Raw genomic sequence first — 12,835 nt, forward strand, 5'->3', positions numbered from 1 at the left:
CCTTCTCCTTCTTCATCTTCATCTTTTTCTTTTTGTTATTAAATAATTTAAACTTAAAATTTATTAAATTTCAGTAGATGACATTCAAGAAATGTATACAACTTTTCATATTCCACAGGGACAAATGTCTCTCCTCTAAAGCACCAGCTCTTTTTTTTTCCATTTTTTTCATTATTTTATTTATTACCATCCACAGAAACTGTGACTAGGTACTGCGTTTTTACTTTATTCCTCAGGATGAAGGAACAGCTGAAATCAAGAAACTGATGCTCTAAAGGGCTTACCAAGATACCTCTCTGGGCAATACTGTTATGAAAAAGTTTAATTTAACTAAAAGAGCACTGTTTCAACCAGGCTTGGAAGATATAGAAACTTTAATTAGATTAAAGAGAAAAATGTAAAGCTGTCCTTGAAATATAGTTATGAGTGTATGGTTACCGAGGGTAAATTTTTGTTAAGATTTGTTCACCTAGCCTGCCTTCCACTGTGTTCTATTTCCATAGCAAATGTGATGCAATTCTTCCAGGCCTTGTCTATCATCAATAGGAGAGGATGAGTAGTCTTACTGCAACTACAATTGCCAAGACTGGGTGTTACTATGGGAGATCTACTCTTTTCTGACGAGAAAACGATGAAGAGTGGATTGGGGTAGCAGGAGGGGAGGAGATAACAGGGAGCAGAGAAGAGAAGGAAAACTAGGTTTGGGATGTTAATTGGTTAATTAATTTAAAAAATTCAGCTCCAGAACAGATTTTTTTTCTGCTGTTAGAGAAAACTCATCTCACTCAATTATTAATAAAGGAGCTTATTATTCTCTGAGTTCCTGGAGTGAATTCACACTAGTGTGTGTGTGTGTGTGTGTGTGTGTGTGTGTGTGTGTGTGTGTGTTTGTGTGTCTGTGTGTGTGTCTGTGTTTCTGTGTGTCTGTGTATGTGATTTTGTGTGTGTCTGTGAGTCTGTGTGTGTGAACCTACCCTGTCACTTAAAGTATCTAGCACAATATAATCCATCTTTCATGAACTCACAAGCCTGGATTCACTTCCCTGACTCCATGGCAATCTTTTGAACAATCCTCCTGGCCAAGCAGTTACTATTTTATCATAAACCTGGGATTCAATCTACCCTATTTCTAATGAGGATCATAAGTATAAGCTACATGTGTTTCTCTACCAGCCTACTTGTGGATGAGCCCTTCTAGTGTCAGATGTATAACATGTTGGAGAGGGTACATAAGCTCCCATGCATTGCCCTTATCAGTAAATTAAATACTAAAACTTTTCTATAGACAAACCTACTATTCTCCTATAGAATGAAGAAATCACAAAGTGGATATCCCATTAGTAACAGGAGTGGTATGCACCTGTTTAAAAATTTTCATTGTGTGTATTAAAAGTCAAAATTTTCAAAGTAACTTTACTGCTTTCTTGTTTTTCCACACAGATGGATAACTAGTGTTGACAGAACTGCAAGTGGACTTCAAATGCTTACAAGTTTCTTAGGTTTGTGTTGGCTTTCATGTCTTCTTGTGTTCCTCAAGCTTCCTTGAAAATAATCAATGTCACAGGAAAAACTCTGGGTAACAACTACAGTGGTAACACTCAAGGAAGACACAGTCTTCTCATTTTGTACATAAAGTTACCCGATTCTTTGTTTTGGTCTTCTATGGCAATCAAAATTATAGCCACTGAAACTATGCAATAAATACTACTTCTTTCTGAATTCAAGGGCCCTTCTGAGAAAGAGTGTAGAATGATACCTGACACCAGAGGATAGGGTCTTAGAAAAGCATAGCTATGGACACAGATTTCAAACAAAAACATAACACCAGGGGATAGGGTCTTAGAAAAGGATAGCTATGGACACAGATGTCAAACAAAAACATAACTATGGACACAGATGTCAAACAAATACCCATTTCTTTTATTCCTAACACAAACAAAAATTGTGTAGATAACACTGAAAATGAAAGACAGTGGGAAGCAGCATAGATTTTCTATCATATCATTTTTATGATATGAATTATAACTCTTCCAAATTTTCTAGAATTTTAACTTTCTTTACATTCTTTCCCTGCAATATGCTAATTTTCCTTAGTCTGGGAATTCTGTCTGAGTTTTCTGACTATGTATGTTCATAGTGAGAAGGGTCCATCATCTGTTAAATGTATTCTCACACAGGTTACATGTATAGGGACTGTCAGCAATGTGGGTCAGCTGGTGTTTATTGAGGTGTCATTTCTGAAGAAATAGTTTCCCACATTCAATAGAGTTAAAAGGCTTCTTTCCTGTATGAAATCATTGGTGTTTTACTAAGTTTGTATTACGACTAAAGGTTTTCTGGCACTAGGAACACTGATGTATTTTTATTTATTGGTGAGTCAGGTAATGCATTTTAAAATCTGAATTGTGTTCTTCTGCATGTGTGTGTGTGTGTGTGTGTGTGTGTGTGTGTGTGTGTGTGTGTGTGTGTGTGTGTTTGATATGTGTGCACGGCCCAAGGAGAACAGAAGATCTGGAGATACAAGTGGTTTTTATGTCTTTGTTTTTCGTCTGTTTGCTTGGTTTCGTTTGTTTTTTTCTAGACGAGGCTTGTTTGTTTACCCCTGGCTGTCCTAAAACTCACTCTGTAGACCAGGGTGGCCTCAAACTCAGAAATCTCCCTGCCTCTGCCCTCAACAATTCCTGGGATTGAAGGCATGTGTCACCACTGCCTAGCATCAGGCAGTTTTATTTTATTTTTTTTTTAACTATATTTGGGGCTATAAAAAGAACAGGAAATTTAACATGTACTGTTGACCATTGAGCCATCTCTCCCATCACAATGCAAAAAATAACAAGGATGAATCAGGTAGAAAAATTATGTATAATGGATATGAGGGCTTATCTATAATTGTATAAGAGTTCAATAATCACAACAAAAAGTAAAACATCTTAGTCTAGGCATATATATACAAGATGCCAAGTAACTTTCAACAAAACACACTAGAAATTCAATGAAAGAAGGCTTGAAATTTCAATAAATGATGCGGCGCCAATTGGAAACGGGGATGAGTGTTCTTGGTTTTGAACTTGACTACGTCTAGAATTAACTAAAACCCAACTGACTGGGCAAGACTGTAAAGGAATTTCTTCTTTATAATTTGAAATGGTAAGATCGACTTTGAATCTGTATTTTTCAAATGGGAAAAGTTACCTTCAACCTGGCACACAGCTCTATAAAAGTTCTGCCGTCTATATAAAAGACATGGAAAAAGAAAGTTTTGTTGTTGTTGTTGTTTTTTTTTTTTTTTTTTTTGGTTATTTATTTTTCTGTTTTGTTTTTTTTTTTTGATTTTTTTTTTGACTGTTTGCCCTCATTGGCAAGTCCATTCCTTCCCTGGTATTACAGACCATTTTTCAGAATTACAGAAGATACTGAACATGACCTGAGACATCCAGCCTCATTGACTGAACAACTATTAGATTCTTTGAACATCATTTGGTAGAAAGCAATTGTTGATTCACATCATGTAACTTTAAAGTTATTTAAAGTATATGTAAAGTATATTATATAACAAAATATTACAAATGGTAGAAAATATTACATACCTCCAAAATGCTCAGCATCCTTAATCATCTGAGAAATGCAAATCAAAACAAGCCTGAGATTCCATATCACACCAGTCAGAATGGCTAAGATTAAAAATTCAGGTGACAGCAGATGCTGGTAAGGATGTGGAAAATCTGGAAAGAACTCATATGCACCTCAACAGAGGAATGGATACAAACAATGTGCTACATTTACACAATGGAGTACTCAGCAATTAAAAAGAATGAATTTACGAAATTCCTAGGTAAATGGTTGGACCTGGAGGGCATCATCCTGAGTCAGGTAACCCAATCACAAAAGAACTCACACAATATGTACTCACTGATAAGTGAATATTAACCCAGAAACTTAGTATACCCCAGATATAAGAGACAATTTGTAAAACACATGAAACTGAAGAAGAACGAACACCAAAGTGTGGACACTTTGTCCCTTCTTAGAATTGGGAACAATCACCCATGGAAGGAGTTACAGAGACAAGGTTTGGAGCTGAGACAAAAGGATGGACCATCTAAAGAGTGCCATATCCAGAGATCCATCCCATAATTATCCTCCAAACGACAACACCGTTGCATACACTAGCAAGTGTTTGCTGAAAGGACCCTGATATAGCTGTCTCTTGTGACACTAGGCCGAGGCCTAGCAAACACATAAGTGGATGCTCACAGTCAAAAATTGAATGGATCACAGGGCCCCCAGTGGAGGAGCTAGAGAAAGTATCCAAGTTGCTAAAGAGAGCTGCAACCATGTAGGTGCAACAACATTATCAACTAACCAGTACCCCGGAGTTCTTACTCTAGCAGCATATGTATGAAAAGATGACCTAGAAGGCCATCACTGGAAAGAGAGGCCCATTGAACAAACAAACTTTATATGTCCTAGTACAGGGGATGCCAGGGCCAAAGAGTGGGAATGGGAGGGTAGGGGAGTGGGGTGGAGGGCATGGGGGACTTTTGGGATAGCATTGGAATTGGAATTGAGGAAAATATGTAATAAAAAAAAAAAGAAAACAAAACTGCCAGTTGAGGTTGAGCATATATTTAATATCATCTCAAGAGAACTCTACAGAGGAAAATTAAAAATAAATAAATAAATAAATAAATAAATAAATAAATAAATAAACAAATAAGTAATATATAATATATACATCATAGTTTTATAAAACCATGCATATATATATATACATATTATATATATATATATATATAATTTTTATTTTTTATAATTAAACTCAGGGGTTAAATCAACCAAGTGGAAACAAGAAGAACAATTCAAAGAATCAACCAATCGAGGAGCTGGTTCTTTGAGAAAATCAACACGATGGATAAACCCTTAGCCAGACTCACTAGAGGGCATAGGGAAATTATTCTAATTAACAAAATCAGAAATGAAAAGGGAAACATAACAACAGACCCTGAAGAAACCCAAAACACCATCAGATCCTTCTACAAAAGGCTATAGTCAACAAAACTGGAGAACCTGGATGAAATGGACAAGTTTCTAGACATATACCAGGTACCAAAGTTAAGTCAAGATCAGGTTAATGATCTAAACAGTCCCATATCCCCTAAAGAAATAGAAGCAATCATTAATAGTCTCTCAACCAAAAAAAGCCCAGGACCAGATGGGTTGAGTGCAGAGTTCTATCAAACCTTCAAAGAAGATCTAATCCCAGTTCTTCACAAACTATTCCACAAAATTGAATCAGAAGGTACTCTACCCAACTCTTTCTATGAAGCCACAATTACTCTGATACCTAAACCACAAAAAGACCCAACAAAAATAGAGAACTTCAGACCAATTTCCCTTATGAATATTGATGCAAAAATCCTCAATAAAGTTCTCGCTAACCAAATTCAAGAACACATCAAAACAATCATCCATCCTGACCAAGTAGGTTTCATCCCAGGGATGCAAGGATGGTTCAATATACGAAAATCCATCTATGTAATCCATTATATAAACAAATTCAAAGACAAAAACCACATGATCATCTCGTTAGATACCGAAAAAGCATTTGATAAAATCTAACACCCATTCATGATAAAAGTCTTGGAAAGATCAGGAATTCAAGGCCCATACACAACCATGGTAAAAGCAATATAGAGCAAACCAGTAGCCAACATCAAAGTAAATGGTGAGAACCTCGAAGAAATCCCACTAAAATCAGGGATTAGACAAGGCTGCCCACTCTCTCCCTACCTATTCAACATTGTACTTGAAGTCCTAACCAGAGCAATTAGACAACAAAAGGAGATCAAGGGGATACAAATTGGAAAAGAAGTCAAAATATCGCTTTTTGCAGCTGATATGATAGTATACATAACTGACCCTAAAAATTCCACCAGAGAACTCCTAAGCCTGATAAATAGCTTCGGTGAAGTAGCTGGATATAAAATTAACTCAAGCAAGTCAATGGCCTTTCTGTACACAAAGGATAAACAGGCAGAAAAGGAAATTAGAGAAACAACACCTTTCTCAATAGTCACAAACAATATAAAATACCTTGGCGTGACTCTAACTAAGGAAGTGAAAGATCTGTATGACAAGAACTTCAAGTCCCTGAAGAAAGAAATTAAAGAAGATCTCAGAAGATGGAAAGACCTCCATGCTCATGGATTGGCAGGATCAACATTGTAAAAATGGCTATCTTACCAAAAGCAATCTACAGATCCAATGCAATCCCCATCAAAATTCCAACTCAATTCTGCAACGAATTAGAAAGGGCAATCTGCAAATTCATCTGGAACAACAAAAAACCTAGGATAGCAAAAACACTTCTCAAGGATAAAAGAACTTCTTGTGGAATCACCATGCCTGACCTAAAGCTGTACTACAGAGCAATTGTGATAAAAAACTGCATGTTACTTGTATAACGACAGACAAGAAGACCAATGGAACAGAATTGAAGACCCTGAGATCAACCCACATACCTATGGTCACTTGATCTTTGACAAGGGAGCAAAAACCATCCAGTGGAAAAAAGACAGCATTTTCAACAAATGGTGCTGGCACAACTGGCGGTTATCATGTAGAAGAATGCGAATTGATCCATTCCTATCTTTTGTACTAAGGTCAAATCTAAGTGGATTAAGGAACTCCACATAAAACCAGAGACACTGAAACTTATAGAGGAGAAAGTAGGGAAAAGCCTAGAAGATATGGGTACAGGAGAAAAATTCCTGAATAGAAGAGGAAAGGCTTGTGCTGTAAGATCGAGAATTGATAAATGGGACCTCATAAAGTTGCAAAGCTTCTGCAAGGCAAAAGACACCGTCAATAAGACAAAAAGACCACCAACAGATTGGGAAAGGATCTTTACCTATCCTAAATCAGATAGGGGACTAATATCCAATATATATAAAGAACTCAAGAAGGTGGACTCCAGAAAATCAAATAACCCCGTTAAAAAATGGGGCTCAGAACTGAACAAAGAATTCTCACCTGAGGAATAACGAATGGCAGAGAAGCACCTGAAAAAATGTTCAACATCCTTAATCATCAGGGAAATGCAACTCAAAACAACCCTGAGATTCCACCTCACACCAGTCAGAATGGCTAAGATCAAAAATTCAGGTGACAGCAGATGCTGGCGAGGATGTGGAGAAAGAGGAACACTCCTTCATTGTTGGTGGGATTGCAAGCTGTTACAACCACTCTGGAAATCAGTTTGGCGGTTCCTCAGAAAATTGAACATAATACTATCAGAGGATCCAGCAATACCTCCTCTGGGCATATATCCAGAAAATGTTCCAACCGGTAAGAAGGACACATGCTCCACTATGTTCATAGAAGCCTTATTTATAATAGCCAGAAGCTGGAAAGAACCCAGATGCCCCTCAACAGAGGAATGGATACAGAAAATATGGTACATTTACACAATGGAGTACTACTCAGCTATTATAAGGAATGAATTCATGAAATTCCTAGGCAAATGGATAGATCTGGATGGCATCATCCTGAGTGAGGTAACATATTCACAAAGGAACTACACAATATGTACTCACTGATAAGTGGATATTAGCCCAAAAACTTAGGATACCCAAGATATAAGATACAATTTGTTAAACGCATGAAACTCAAGAAGAACGAAGACCAAAGTGTGGACACCGTGCCCCTTCTTGGAATTGGGAACAAAACACCCATGGAAAGAATTACAGAGATAAAGTTTGGAGCTGTGAAGAAAGGATGGACCATCTAAAGTCTGCTATATCCAGGGATCAATCCCATATTCAACTTCCAAACGCTGACACCATTGCATACACTAGCAAGATTTTGCTGAAAGGACCCAGATATAGCTGTCTCTTGTGAGACAATGCCGGGGCCTAGCAAACACAGAAGTGGATGCTCACAGTCAGTTATTGGATGGATCACAGGGCCCCCAATGGAGGAGCTAGAGAAAGTACCCAAGGAGCTAAAGGGAACTGCAACCCCATAGGTTGAACATTATTATGAACTAACCAGTAACCAGAGCTCTTGACTCTAGCTGCATTTGTATCAAAAGATGGCCTAGTTGGCCATCACTGGAAAGAGAGGCCCATTGGACTTGTCAACTTTATATGCCCCAGTACAGGGGAATGCCAGGGCCAAGGGGTGGGGGGGGGGCGTGGGGGGGGACTGGTGGTGGAGTGTATTGGGGACTTTTTGGATAGGATTGGAAATGTAATTGAGGAAAATAGCTAATAAAAATAAATAAATAAATAAATAAATAAATAAATAAATAAATAAATAAATAATATATAATATATACATATACATCATAGTTTTATAATATCATGCATTATATATATATATATATATATATATAATTTTTATTTTTTATTTATTTACTTAATTATTTTTGCTGTACGTTTTGTTTCCCGTGAGAGCCATGACACATGATAGGTAAAAGAATCAGCCTCAATCTCAACTTCATACTGTTTGTAAATTAATTCACAAGGGCATGGATTTAAATGTAAGAACAAAATAAAAGATTTAGGAAAACTGGAAGATATCTATGACTAAGTGAATTAAGAGTTCTAGATTTCATGGAAGAAATATTTATTCTAAAAGGAATAATTGATCCTCATTAAAACTAAGAACTTATATGCTGAGCTGGATCGTGGTGGTGGTGGTGGTGGTGGTGGTGGTGGTGGTGGTGGTGGTGGTGGTGGTAGTACATGTTTTAAACTCAGAACTTGAGAGGCAAAGGCAGGTGAGTTTGTAGTCATGCCTGTGTACAGAGTTATCTTGAAGATGGCCAGGGTTTTGCAGAGAAAATATATCTAGAAAAACAAACAACCCAAAAAACAAAAAATAACATAGAAAATAAATATTTTTCTGTAGCAGTTCCTGATTCAACAGTGAAGAAGCAATCTAAATCAATTATAACCCAAAAGGTAATTTCTCCCAAGGTGTATTTTTCATGAGCACAGTCCAGGTTACACAATGCATACACAAAGGAAAGGAGTTATTTTTACCTATAGAGGTGGTTAGCTTGTAGATGTTCAGCATTACAGCACTGTATAGTGCCTCCTTGGATGGGTTAAGTATAGCCCATTCTTCCTCAGATAAATGCATTTGTATATCTTCAAATGTTAACAAGTCCTAAAGAAGAGAAAGGACTTGAATTTCGTACTGAAGCAGAAGCAGTTCTAGTACCTGCCTGTGAATCATGTCATAGGCTGCATGCTGAAGAAATTATCAGTAAAGGATTTAGGTGGAGAAATTGAGATGACCAGAGGTAGGCAAGTGGACAACTTAATTGGTTGCAAAATACCCAGATTCCACTCTGATCCTGCCAAGTATAGTCCCATGGAGATCAGTAAGGTCGAATGTACCTGATAACATTTAGTGTCTTAGCAGCAGGGAAAAACTAAATGAGACTGCCTGAAAAAGGGAAATGTAAAAATAAAAGAAAAAAATAACAAAATGCAGTCTGACTTTCTCCAGCCCCTCTAAGGTCCAGTAGCTTTCATGGCTACTTAACACCACCAAACCACTAGGAAACACTAGTGTTGGGCACATTGATGTGTTGCCATAAAACTGCCCTGATCATTTGCTTTCTTGGGTGTTATCCTTCATGAAGTGATATCTCTCTTTTCCTTCTCTGTAAAATATAAAAGACTGAACTTAAAAGCACTATCTGAAGTGATACATGAGTCCCAACCTCTCTATATAAGATCCGGTTACCATGAGTTAGCCAAAATAAACTCCGCCTGCCATTCTTAGGTTGGATTATGAAAGAGGTGGTTTCTGTTGTCACTTAGTTCCCACATCACTAGCAGCACCTAGAACATCGCACTAGGGTACACAGGCCAGTGGAAGTCCTCCTCTCTCAACTCATGGATGTATTTTCATAAAAGGATACGAGTCCCAGCATCTATTCTGCCTCTAGAGAACATAAATGCTAGCCCACGCTCCTATACTGATAAAAACTCTCAATCACCATAGACAGAGAAAATAATATATTCCATGACAAAACCAATTTTACACATAACGTTTCCATAAATCCAGCCCTAAAAAGAATAAAAGATGGAAAACACCCACTCAAGGAGTGAAACTACACCCTAGAAGAAGCAAGAAAGTAATCTTTCAACAAATCCACACAAACGTACTTCCACCTCTAACAAGAAAATTAATATGAAGTAATCGTATACATTAATATCTGTTAATATGAAAATTAATATTACCAACATAACCTAATTAATTGAAATTCAAAAATGTGAGTATTTAGAAATTAGCCGTGTGTCATTCTATTTTCCCTAATTTGGAAAATGGGATTAATAGGTCCAATGTTGTACAATCCATATAGTCTTTCTGCTTTTTTGTACATAACACAGTCTTGCTGTGTGCCACATAATGGTCTTGAAATTATGCTTCTCCTATCTCAGCCTCTCTATTTGTAGGATTGTTTATTTGTTGTTTTTACACTATACTATGGTTTTCAAAACAGGTTATATATTTCAAAACGGTTTATAAACCAAAATTAATGTAGACAATTAATTTGGGAGGTGGCTTATAAGAGAAAAACAAAGAGTGAGACTGAAGGTTTTGCTTGATATTTATTATTATTGTATCAATTCTGAAGAAGAGGACTTTATAAGTTACTACTATTCTGAGATGAATGCTTTTGAAAAAAAATCACATCCAATGAAACTGAATCCTACCCTCAACTAACTTCTGTGTCACCCTCCAAGCAGAACCATTCTTCATTGAAACAGTTGATGAATGACTTCAGGGATAGACCATCTTAATACACACACTATTCCTTAAGTGAATGTACGCTGTAACATGTATTCTGAGAATGACAACAATCACTCAAGTCAAATAGCTTTGACCATAGCAGGAAATTACTATCCAAAATCATGCCTACAATTCATTCCTTGGTGCAGCAGAAATGTGAACTCTTATCTTAGCTACTATGGAGGTAAAATTCTTTGGTGATGTGAGGGAAATTTAAGTAGATCCTTATTACAATGAAATCCAGTGTTCATAAACTGTTCTTATTTTGTTTGAATCACAGTAAGCCAAGATTTTTTTTTAATTTCATTTTTTGTTAGATATTTTCTTCATTTACATTCCAATATTCCCCTACACCCTTCCCCGTCCTTGCTCCCCAGCCCACCTTCTCCCAACTCCTGTCCCTGGCAGTACTCTGTACTGAGGCATATAACCTTCTCAAAACCAAGGGCCTCTCCACCCACAGATGGCCTACCAGGCTATCCCCTGCTACATATTCAACTATAGACACAAGCTCTGGAGGTACTGGTTAGTTCATAATTTGTTCCTTATTTACGGTTTCCCCTCAGCTCCTTGGGAACTTTCTCTAGCTCCTCCATTGGAGGCCATGTGTTCCACTCAATAGGTGACTGTGAGCATCTACTTCTGTATTTGCAAGTCATTGGACTAGCCTCACACAAGGCAGCTTCAGAGTCCTGTTAGCATAATCTGTATGTCAAGATTTTTAAGGTCTACTAAAAACAAAACAAACAAACAAACAAAAAAACAAAAAAAATACTATTTATGTTCATTAAAAAAACTAATAGTGATATATTATTTTAAAATATCATACAGTTAATATATTTGGAGTTATTTAAAATTTATATTGAGAAAAATGTATTTTCAGTATTGCTGCAGACAAACATCTACATAAGACTATTCAATTGATTGTTGTGTTATATCAAAAAAAATTTTAATATTCATTTTATTGTTACAATATCTTATAAATATTAAGGAACATGATAAAAAATGAAAGGTTTAATAGGTTTTGAGTGGGCATCAGCTAGAGGAGTTGTGGTACAAAAGAAAAATAAGAATGTGATGTAAGTCTGTTTACCTAAAATATGCTTTTAGATGTTAACAAATTCAGACAAATTGAAATTATGTATATTTTCTTATCATAATGCATTAAAACTTAAATCAAAACTATTTCTAGAACTTGTGGGATTGCTCAGCAGTTAGGAGCACTGGCTAATCTTCTACAGTTCCTGAGTTCAATTCTCAGCAAAAACATGGTGGCTTACTACCATTTATAAAGTGATCTGATGCCCCATTCTGTCATGTAGGTGACCACATAAACAGAGCACTCACACATTTTAATAATGATAGACTTAAAAACTTTAAAATGTTTCTATTATTGTTTATTATTATTATTATTATTATTATTATTATTATTATTATTATGTCTAACTTCTTCCTTCCATTTCTTTCCACCAAACCAGCCCATATATCCCTCTTTCGTCTTTTTTAAAGTTATAGCCTTTTTGAAAAACTAATATACAAGTAGGAAAACATTGAAAGTAAATGGACAGAATGCCCTAGGATGCATGAAATACACACTAGTCTAGTTGAAAAAAAGAAAAGAAAAACTAGCTCTTAAGAGCAACTGTTGGTTCGGCAGTAGTGGTTCATGCCTGCATTTGGGAGGCAGAAGCCAAATATTTCTGAATTCAAGGCCAGCCTGTTGTAAGTTCCAGGAAAATCAGGGCTACAGAGAGAAACCCGGTTTAGAAAAATAATAATAATAATAAAAAAAAACCAAAAAAAACAAAAACAAACAAACAAACAAAAAAAAAGCACCTGTTCTATGCAGAGGACAGGGCACAAAGCACCCACATAGTGGCTCACAGTTTGTGCACAGTCACGTTTTCAGAGAATCAGTGCTCTCTTCCAGCCTCTGTATGCAACAGAGGCATAAGTGAGAGAGAGGGACTGCCCAGTCAAGCACATAAGTGAAAGAGAGGGCCTGCAAGGCCTAATGTATGAG

General features: G+C 36.6%; 1 pseudogene; it reads right to left on the minus strand.

Annotated features, from left to right (window-relative positions):
* Nucleotides 1-2,090: 2,090 nt before the first annotated feature.
* On the minus strand, nt 2,091-9,243 carry LOC147000058 (putative zinc finger protein 75C; annotated as a pseudogene).
* Nucleotides 9,244-12,835: the final 3,592 nt, after the last annotated feature.

Source organism: Mus caroli, unplaced genomic scaffold (genome assembly GCF_978045245.1).
Source record: "Mus caroli unplaced genomic scaffold, Mus_caroli_1 scaffold_22, whole genome shotgun sequence".
NCBI classification, from domain to species: domain Eukaryota; kingdom Metazoa; phylum Chordata; class Mammalia; order Rodentia; family Muridae; genus Mus; species Mus caroli.